General features: G+C 39.6%; 1 non-coding gene across 1 annotated transcript; it reads left to right on the top strand.

The window, feature by feature from the left end:
- Positions 1-4,093: 4,093 nt before the first annotated feature.
- Positions 4,094-4,201, top strand: LOC145637371 (small nucleolar RNA R71). Its single transcript, XR_014114164.1, has one exon. It is a non-coding gene; the product is annotated as a small nucleolar RNA R71 (small nucleolar RNA).
- The last annotated feature ends 7,199 nt before the right edge of the window (positions 4,202-11,400 follow it).

The following is an 11,400-nucleotide window of genomic DNA, read 5'->3' as shown; positions in this document are numbered from 1 at the left end:
TTTAGAAGCTTAAGCAAAACCTTGTGATCATTGGTGGGTGAGGGTATGCCTTAAATCCATTTCGTCACATAATCGACCGCTACCAAGATATATAGATTCCCACAAGAAGAAACGAAAGGCCCCATAAAATCCACCCCCCAAACATCGAAGGGTCAACTTCTAAAACACTTTGTTGGAGCATTTTGTCCCTCTTGGTAATGCCTCCGCTCCTTTGACATCTATCACATTAAGCAACGAATTAGTGGGCGTCTCTATGCATTGTCGGCCACCAGAATAAAGATTGAGAGATTTTGGCCACTGTTTCGTCAACACCACCATGTCCTCCACATGGTAGTGAGTGGCAATGCTCAAGAACACCTTGAATTTCATGATCTGGAATACACTTCCGATAAAGGCCATCTCCACATTGCTTGAATAGGTATGGGTCATTCCAAACGTAACTTCTCACTTCCTTGAAACACTTCTTCTTTTGTTAAGAAGAGTACTCTAGGGGGAACGACTCCACACGCAAGATAGTTGGCTATATCCGCGTACCAAGGGGTAGAAGTTGACACCAAAGCCATGAGAGCCTCGAATCCTATCTCATCATTAATCGGTACATCCTCCTTGTTCTCAAATGGTAGCCTAGACAAATGATCCGCTACATAGTTCTCCACTCCCTTTTTGTCCCTCATTTCCATGTGAAAGTCTTGGAGAGAGAGAACCCAACGGATCAAGCGAGGCTTTGCTTCTTTCTTGGTCATGAGATACCGCACCACGATGTGATCCGTGTACACAATAACTTTTGAGCATATAAGATAAGACCGAAACTTATCGAATGCAAACACTACCGCTAACATCTCTTTCTCCGTTGTTGTGTAATTCTTTTGAGCCTCATCTAGATTCCTACTTGCATAGTAGATGACACATGATTTTCCTTGTTTCTTTTGACCAAGAATGGCACCTACTGCAAAGTCACTAGCATCGCACATTAGCTCAAAAGGCAAGCTCCATTCCGGAGCTTGCACAACGGGAGAAGAAATGAGAGCTTCCTTGAGCTTACGAAACGCCTCAAGGCAAGCCTCATTGAAGTTAAAAACAACCTCTTTTTTGAGTAATTCGGTCAAAAGTTTGGCGATTGAAGAAAAATCTTTGATAAACCTCTGATAAAAACCGGCATGCCCAAGAAAAGCCCGTACCCCTGGGATGGAAGTAGGAGGGGGCAACTTTTCAATCACCGAAACCTTGGCCGGATCAACCTCAATGCCATTTTTTGAAACCTTATGTCCGAGGACAATGCCCTCCTCGACCATAAAAATGGCACTTTTCCCAATTTAAAACCAAACTCGTCTCTTGACACCTTTTCAAAACTTTTTCAAGGTTAAAAAGACAAGTGTCAAAAGACGAGCCACCAACACTAAAATCATCCGTGAAAACATCAATTTCTTTTTCAAGCATCTCAGAGAAAATGGAAGTCATGCATCTTTGAAAAGTAGAGGGAGCATTGCATAATCCAAATGGCATTCTTTGGTATGCAAATGTCCCATATGGACATGTGAAAGTAGTTTTCTCTTGATCACTTGGATGGATAGGGATTTGGAAAAATCTGGAATACCCATCCAAGAAACAAAAGAAAGCATGGTTAGAAATCCTTTCAAGCATTTGGTCCATGAAAGAGAGAGGAAAATGATCTTTCTTGGTCTTTTTGTTCAATCTCCTATAATCAATGCACATTCTCCACCCGGTCACAGTCCGAGTGGAGATTTCCTCTCCCTTTTCATCCTTGATTATGGTCATCCCACCCTTCTTTGGAACTACATGAACTGGGCTAACCCATTTGCTATCGGAGATAGCATAGATGATGCCCGCCTCACGTAGTTTCAAAATTTCTTTCTTCACAACCTCTTGAAGGTTGGGGTTCAACCTTCTTTGAGGTTCAATGGAGGTGGAATGATCATCTTCAAGATGAATACGATGCATGCATAAAGAAGGGCTAATACCTTTGATATCATCAATGTTATACCCTATCACATCCCTATATATTCTTAAAACATCAAGAAGTTTTCCAAATTAAGACCATCTAGGGTAGCATTGACAATAATAGGGTATTTTCCCTCCTTACCAAGAAAAGCATATTTCAAAGAAGGGGGAAGGGGCTTGAGTTCTACCTTGGGAGGAGGCTTAGAACTCTCCTCCAATTTCTCCTCCTTGGACTCAAGCTCGATCTCAACTTGTTGTTCAACTTCCTCCTTTGAGGATTCCTCCATTGCCATGACAAATTCTTTAGCCTCTTGAGAGTGGAACTCTTCTTTGCATGTAAGGGCTTCTATCATTGGATCTTGAGGCCTCATCACGACCCTCTCCAAGCGATCTAGCTCTTCATTCACAACATCAACTTTATAGCATTTTTCAACCATGGGGGTCTTGAGCAACTTAGAAAATTCAAAGACAATCTTTTCATCGGCCACTTCACATGTGATGGTGTTGTTCTTGCAATTGATGACCGCCCCCAAAGTTTTAAGAGCTTCACGTTCCAAAATCAAAGGAGTGTTAACATCTTCCTCCATATCCATCACTACAATGTCACAAGGCACGTAGATGTGTCCCACTTGAATTAGAACATCCTCAAGCTCTCCACAAGGTAATTTCACCGATCGATCGGCGAATTGAATTGTCTTCCTTGTAGGGATCATCTCAATATTGAGTTTTTGAGCAATGTATAGAGGGATTAAACTAACACTTGCTCCAAGATTGGCTAAGGCGCCCCTAGCTTCCATGTTCCCAATTGTCACCGGCAAAGTGAAACTTCCCGGGTCTTTTTCCTTCTTGGGCATCTTATGTTGGACAAGAGCACTCACTTGATGTGGAAGGGTGATAAGCTCATCATTGAGCTTCCTCTTGTTGGTGAGAATATCCTTGAGGAACTTGGATTAAGATGGAATTTGTGTCACAACTTCAAGAAAAGGGAGGTTGATATGCAAATTCTTCATGACACTAAGAAATTTTGTGAACTTGTCATTCAACTTCCTCTCCGCAAGCCGACCGGGAAAGGAACCGGTCCATCAAGATTCCTAGCCTCACTAGGAATTGAAGTTTTCTTCTCATTGTCAAGCTTCTTCTTCTCCGAACCTCCTTCTATCTCATCACCCTTTTCATTCTCACCTCCCTTGTTTTCATTAACACTCTCCTCTCCTCCCTTCTTTTCCTCACTATCCCCTTCAATTGGCCCTTCATAGGAAGTTCCCGACCTCAATGTGATCGCCTTGCATGTATCGGGTTTTGGATTGTGAGATGGGTTAGGTTGTGGTTGTCCGGGTAGAGTGGATGGTGAATTGAAAGGAGTTCTCTCGGCCAATTGAGCTAGTTGTGAATCAACAATCTTGTTGTGAGCTCTTATCTCTTGCATTTTTTTCCCAAAAGATTTCATTTGCGCATGCATGGCTTGGAGGAGTTGAGTTTGAGTTACCTCCGCTTGAGGTGCTTGTTCTTGATGATTTCTTTGAGGTGCTTGGGTTTGATTGTTGTATTGGTTGTTCCTTGGATAGCTTCCTCTTGGGTTTTGGGGTTGAGATGGAGGTGGATTTTGATATTGAGGGTTGGAGGTATAGGAAGGTTGAGCTCGTTGGTTCCATTGTTAAGGTTGAGGTACAAACCCGGGTGGTGGTTGTCTCCAAGCTACTCCACCGCCGCTTCCTCTAAATCCCTCTTGCCTTGTGTTGTATGCCGCTACATTTTTGGGGATTAAACCTCCACAATAGGATGTTTCATGGTTCGTTCCTCAACAATTTTGACAAGAGAAAGAATTAACTTGAGAAGAGCTTGCTCCACCACTTGAACTTGCATTCACACTCGTGTTCAATTTAGAAAGCCCTTTTGTTAGTTGATCAATTTGATGTTGCAATTGATCAACTTTCTCCAATTCGTAAATACCACCTCTCTTTGGATTGTTTCTTCTTCGGCCCCCCCAAGAGTAATTCTTTGCTACCTCTTCTATTGTGGCTTCAACTTGATTTTGAGGGATCTTGATTGATTGACCACCCGCCCCCGCATCCAAATTGGCTCTTGACATGGGCTCCAATCCGTCGTAGAAAAACCGCATGAGCAACCCTTGATTGTACTCATGGTGGGGACATGCTTGTACCAACTCCTTGAATCTCTCCCATGCTTCACCAAGACTTTCATCGGCATCTTGCTCAAATGATGCAATTTTCCTTCTCATTTCGGCGGTCTTCTCCTCGGAGATAAAGCGCTTCAAGAACGCCTTTACCACCTCCCTCCATGTTGTGAGAGTGTTAGGCTTTACTTTCTTTAGCCATTTCTTTGCTCGTCCGGTGAGAGATTGCCGGAAAAGGTGCATACGAATGTAGTCTTGACTCACTTCATTGGTTTGCATCATTGCGCACAATTCAAGGAATCGGTCCAGATGTTCAATAGGTTCCTCACTTGCACTTCTGGAAAAATGGTCCGATTGGACCATTCGAATATATTGTGGATGGATTGAGAATTTGGTTTCCATGACGGGTAGCAAAATCCCTCCCCTGAGCTCATAATCCTCCGGATTTCCGAACTCACGAAACAAAACATCATACTCTTGTCCCTCCATTGATCCGCGTGATGAACTTAAAGAGTAAGTATCACTCTCACTATCAACTATATCACAAAAACCTCTTCCCTCGTCTTGATAAAGCCTACGGACTTGTCTCAAGGTTCGGTTGATTTCATGGTCAATTTGATGTAAGGGTGCTCCTTGAGACCTCCTAAGCATTCACCAAAGCTAAGAAAACAATTAGCAATGACAAGGATGATAAAACAAAAAACAAAAAGAAAAGAAAGCAAAATGACTCTAACAAGGCAATAATAGACGCTAAACAAGCCGCTTCCCCGACAACGACGCCAAAATTTGATCGCGGGTTAGATAGGTCGTTAAGCTACTACCCTAACCAAATTAATCAGTTATAATACCTGAACCTACATTAAACTAGTTAGTGGCAAGTAAAGGGTTGAACCACTAGGGAAGCACACTAATTCAACATCAAATATCACTAATGCAAGAGTGAAAAGGGGATTGTTTTTGTTGGTTTTGTTGAGTAAGAACACTAAAACTACCAATAAGCAAGAAAATGATGATTAAAATCAATAGAAAATGACGCTAGGGATACGGGGGTGTCCAATATGATTAGAAAGAGGAGAATAATGGTTATTATCATGAAACATATGCCAAAGAACACAAGATTCTACCTAAACAATTCATTCTCATGCAATAGTCTAGGAAAATCAATGAAAGAGGTCTACACTAATAAGGATCATTCTCATGCATCCTATTAGTTACAATCAAATTAAGAGAATAAAGAAGCACAATCCATAAAAACTCCACTTTAATAACTCATTCTCATGCAATCATTAAAATAGAGGTGATCCTAATCTAGTTCAAATCACTTTCATGCATTTAAACTAGAAAACATCAAATAGAGTGCAACAATACTCCCAAGCTAATAAAAATCATGTCTTTCATCAATATATGGCATAAGTTCAATCCAACCATCATCATTCATCCAATATCAAATCATATCTTCCACCCCCTTCCCCTAGCTAAAAGTTTAGCCTAGAGAAGGGAGATTAAACATAATATAAAAACTAGAAATAAACTCAAGAAACTCAAAACAAAACATGATTAAAATCAATGAAATCAATAACAACTAGATAAGCTAATAAGATTGACAAGAATAAGTAACAATGAAATAAATAAATAATACTAAAGGAAAAGAGAAGAGATTGCTAAAGAAGGGATTAATGAAAGATGAAAACTTGAATTCTTGCTTGATTGATGGAAGATTAAAACTTGAGCCAAGTTAAATACAATAAAGGATGCTTGAATAACAATCTATTTTCTCTCTCCCCATTAGGCTAATGTTCTCCAAATTAAAACTAAGTTAATCCAAATTACATCAAAACGTTCTAAAAATGGGACTTATATAGTCCGTACAGAGCAAGCTAAGATAGAGGAGTGGTCTGACCGAACACTGGGTAGGTTTGGCCAGACTACAAGGTAGGTTCGGCCGAACCATGGGTAGGTTCGGTCGAACCTCCCTGATCCTGGTCTGGTCGAACTTCTGAGGTTCTACCACTCCTGCAAAATTGCCAAATTGCTTCTTGACCCTACCTCGACGTTCGGCCGAACCACTGAGCAGGTTCGGCCACACCCTGGTTCGGCCACACCTCAGGAGGTTCGGTCGAACCTCTTCTGAATCTTGCTTCCTTCAGCTTCCCTTGAGCTTAGCTTCCTCCTCTTGAAAACCCCGATGGTTCCTACAAAGCATAAGCATGGAAATTAAAGTAAAAACAAAGCGAGAAGACTAAGAAAAGGGAAGATAAAGGAGAAAAGAAAAGAGGAAGCAAAACTAAGTAAAAATGCTTAGAAAAAGGGCCAAACAAGTGCAAATGAGGGGAGAATCCTTAGAGTAAAAGGATAAAAGAGTGGCATAAATGCCACTCATCATGGAGATATATTGTCTATGAACTTTGGGACAAGTTCATGATTCGAAGGTCTTTGTGGAATAAGAGCAACCTTTGATCGCCACCTGGAAAAGAAGTCAATGAAGCCTTCTTCTTACCCTTGCTTAAGCAATTCGAGATCGCGTAAGGTAGTTGTGAGCTCAATGTTATATCCATATTGGGTTAAAAACGCTTTTACAACGTCACTCCAAGTGGAAGTTTGTTTTGCATCGAGGTTATAAAACAACGAACTAGCAGTTGGATCCAATGAACGAGGAAAATTACATGCATATAGGCTTGGCTCAACCCCTTTCAATGCCATAATTCCAATAAAGCTCATTAAGTGAGTCCTAGGTTTGTCTGTAACCTTAAAGGTTGGCAAATCCGTAGTCAAGAACTTTTCTGGGAGAGTCTTGCCACTAGGTTGTTGTGCAAGCTCATAATTGAAGTACTAATTCCCTGAGTTAGCTCGAAAGACAAGTTTTTCCAAGGCCTCTACTCTTTTGGCTCTTCCTTTTTCTTGCAGTATGTTTTCTTTTTCTTTTTCTGCTTTTATTTTAGCCTTTTCTGCTTTTTTATGAGCCTTCATTTGGGCTTCTTCTTCTCGTAGGGCCATTAGGTTTTGGAGTTCCTCTCTAAGTTTCTCTAATGCTGCTTTGTCACCCATGATTGGACTAGTATGCGAATGTGGAATATGATCTAGTAATTTGTATCACGAGAAATTGAGCGCGTTCACTTAAACCTTTTCTGCCAAGCATTCAAACAATGAACCAAAGTCATAATCATTGTCTTATTTCTTTTTTTTAATCCTTGTAATATGAATTCACTTCAAGCAAGTTTGTTGATGAAGAATGTCAAAAAAATTCACGAAAAATCATTAATGGAATGAAATGATTTGTGTTGACTTCAACAAGTTAATCATCTAAGGATTTTACTTTAAATGAATTATTTTCGAAAAAGGTAGAAGAGAAAGTCAAGAAAGTTGGATTGAAAATGCTCATCAAATTTTAGGATTATTGTAGACACCCATTTGTCTCTCCCCAAAACCAAACCCGGTGATGAGTACTTTTCACGTCGAATCGTAATCAAATGAAGTGAAAGTGTGGAAAGTTTAGTGTTGCGGATAGTTTTAATTCTTTTCTTTTCTCTCTGTTTTTGAAAACCTATTTTAAGAAAACAGCCAATCCAGTTTGTTTGGTTCATAGAAAGGGTCCAATAATGGTGTTGTTGGATGGGGCTTGAAAAGAGCTTTCCAACAATATATTATAAGCCCAATTCCGATGATTAATGAGGAAGTTATGGCCAAACTAGTAAACTGGGTCCGGTTTGAGCCTTATATGCGGCCCAATGATCTAGTGGAGGGCCTAATATGGATTTATCATTCCTAATGTAATTAGGAATGGTTTTAGTCTTCTAGATTCTTCCAAAAGGTTCTTTTCATTCCTAATTCAATTAGCATTGATAAATTGACTTTTGTTGACTTTTTAGAATTTTAATCAGAATAAAAGAGTGTTTTTGAGGAAAATACGATTTTATCCTCCTGTACGGTTAAATTTTTTCTGAATTTAGAAAACGCGTGAAAAAACTGATTAGCGCCTAACGCCAGCATTAGCGCCTGGCGCTAGCGTTAGCATCTGGCGCTAATGTCAGCGTCTGGCGCTAACTTTGTTTTTTCACGACAGAATTCTGGTTCGACTTTATATCTTTTTGGCTGATTTCCTCTATAAATAACCTCCTCAAAAACTCTGTTTTCAATGATCAACTCTCATCTCTAATCTACAATCTACAATCATCAACTCCCTAGTTCTCTAATTCTCTTCTCTAAGGCTTATTCTTTCTCTTTTTTCTAAACCACCCTTCACACGAAATTCCGCATTCACAAGACCTAGATACACCTAGCATAATTCGAAGTTGCCTTCGCCCTAGACGTGAAAGGTTTTAATTTCTGAGGGTTTGGTACCAAATCTCTATTTCAATTATTTAGTTTAATTGTTTTGTTTTATATTTTCCTTAAAGTTACTAACGCGTGTATTTTGTTATTATAAAGAGGTTTACGGCGTCTTTCGTAACATGGGCCCTCCACAGTAAGTGCTTTAATTGATTTATTGATATTATGATATAGAAATCATGTCTAGGTTGTTATTATAAATTCTTAATATCATGTTAGGATGCTTTTCTTAATTTGATGTTTAGGGTGACAACAATAAATTCCTAGTATCATGTTTAGGGTAAAGAATATAATGTCAATTATGATTTCTATGATACCTTTTATTTCTTTCCTAATATTCATGTTAGTATCATGTTAGGGTTAAATCTTTGATTTTTAATGTTTAGTGACATGCTAGGGTTTGTTATTAATCTTATTAGTATCATGCCTAGGATCTTGCTATGCTTTAGCTTTAATATGATTATTTTAATTGTTATGATTATTATTATGTTGCTTGATATTTATTGTTATTGCTTGATCACACCTTTAATGCATGTTTAAAGGGAATTGGTAGTTGTAATCACGCTTAATAAGATAATTAATAATCTTGTTTAGGGTTAATTTGATTATAATTCAAGTGATCGCATATAATAGTTTTATTTGTGCATTAATATTCAACCAACATTGATTAAACAGGTTTAGGATAACCTATTGATTGCATGTTAGTCAGAAAGCGCACATGAATACGATCAGAATAAAGTAGAGGGCTATTATTAGGGCAGGTTCAATCTCTTTTAGGTTGGATTTGTATTTTCATCCTTGAACTACCAGTCATGGTTCCAGACCTATTGGAGCTGACGATCTTCTGGATCGTTAAGGGATGTAACCTTCACCTCGTGAACAGTTTACAAGTTCCTAAAACTTTTTGGCGACTCTTTTGCTCTATCTTCTTTCCCTTTGGACGTCACCGTACTTTAGTGTATGATCACAGTGGGGTTCAAGATAGGGATAACGCTTGAAATATTCCCTACAGCTTTTGGCGACTCTACAAGGGAAGATTTCTATTTTAATTCCTAAGATTTATTTTGGCAATAATTTAGAATTATTGGATGAGACTCGAAAAGTTCTAAATATTTCATGTGCGTAATTTTGATTAACATTATTGTCATATGCATAAAAAAGATCTCATTGGAAAGACCATCTGTATTTTCCCTCCTTATCAAGAAAAGCATATTTCAAAGAAGGGGGAAGGGTCTTGAGTTCTACCTTGGGAGGAGGCTTAGAACTCTCCTCCAATTTCTCCTCCTTGGACTCAAGCTCGATCTCAACTTGTTGTTCAACCTCCTCCTTTGAGGATTCCTCCATTTCCATGACAAACTCTTTAGCCTCTTGAGAGTGGAACTCTTCTTTGCATGTAAGAGCTTCTATCATTGGATCTTGAGGCCTCATCACGACCCTCCCCAAGAGATCTAGCTCCTCATTCACAACATCAACTCTACAGCATTTTTCAACCATGGGGGTCTTGAGCAACTTAGAAAACTCAAAGACAATCTTCTCATTGGCCACCTCACATGCGATGGTGTTGTTCTTGCAATTGATGACCGCCCCCAAAGTTTTAAGAGCTTCACGTCCCAAAATAAAAGGAGTGTTAACATCTTCCTCCATATCCATCACTACAAAGTCACAAGGCACGTAGATGTGTCCCACTTGAATTGGAACATCCTCAAGCTCTCCACAAGGTAATTTCACCGACCGATCGGCCAATTGAATTGTCGTCCTTGTAGGGATCATCTCTATATTGAGTTTTTGAGCAATGGATAGAGGGATTAAACTAACACTTGCTCCAAGATTGGCTAAGGCGCCCCTAGCTTCCATGTTCCCAATTTTCACCGGCAAAGTGAAACTTCCCGGTTCTTTTTCCTTCTTGGGCATCTTATGTTGGACAAGAGCACTCACTTGATGTGGAAGGGTGATAGGCTCATCATTGAGCTTCCTCTTGTTGGTGAGAATATCTTTGAGGAACTTTGAGTAAGATGGCATTTGTGTCACAACTTCAAGAAAAGTGAGGTTGATATGCAAATTCTTCATGACACTAAGAAATTTTGCACACTTGTCATTCAACTTCCTCTCCGCAAGCCGATCGGTAAAAGGAACCGGTCCATCAAGATTCCTAGCCTAACTGATATGTCCAATTTATATAGTGTTTTACCCCCGTCCCATGGTCATAATTAGTAGTGTTTTTTGGCTCTTTAGGGCCACTTTTATTACTAATTTGTGTTTTCTAGTGTTTTTGTAGTTTTTGCTTGAGTTTTGTAGGAAATTGCACATTTGGAGCGTTTTCTGGGTTTTTAACGAAGCAACTACGAGCGTTAGGAGGACACGACCATCCTTGAAGCCCGGGACTGGTGAGAGCCGGTGATTAAGGGATCGGTATGTGATACCGGGGCAATTGGATCAAGTAATCAAGACCCGATGAGGAAATCCGGATTGGGCCGAGGAATCGAGCCCAATCAAAATCCAAGCCTCGAAGAAGAAGTCAGGCCCGATCGGGCAAGCATACGCCCGATCGGGCGGGCGCACGCATAGCATCATCAAGGAAGAAGTCGCGCCTGATCGGGTGAGCGTAGGCTCGATCACGCGCAGCACACCAACAAGGGCGTTGTTAAAAGGCGAGCCCGATCAGGCGGCTGTTCGCCCGATCGGGCATGTGTTTTTCTAAAGACCTGATTAGTTTTGTTTAAGGATTTGTTTTAGGGATGTTTAAGTACGTTTTTTGTATGTAATTTTTTATTACCTTCTCTTTTAGATTTTCTCTCTCTACTTATAATATTTTCTCTCTCTAAAACTCTCTCTCAACATTGTTCTTAATTATATTCATTAATCCAGATTTCTTTTGGTAACAATTTCTTCTCTTTTAATTTCAGCTATTTTATTTAATTCATTCATTATGCTTTGCTTTATTGATTTGAGTAGTTTAGATTTAATTATGCTTGAGTAGTTTT

The sequence above is a fragment of the Chenopodium album genome, chromosome 6 (genome assembly GCF_948465745.1).
Source record: "Chenopodium album chromosome 6, dcCheAlbu1.1, whole genome shotgun sequence".
NCBI lineage: Eukaryota > Viridiplantae > Streptophyta > Magnoliopsida > Caryophyllales > Amaranthaceae > Chenopodium > Chenopodium album.
The sequence above is the reverse complement of the archived record's forward strand: the minus strand, read 5'-3'. Positions and strand labels throughout refer to the sequence as shown.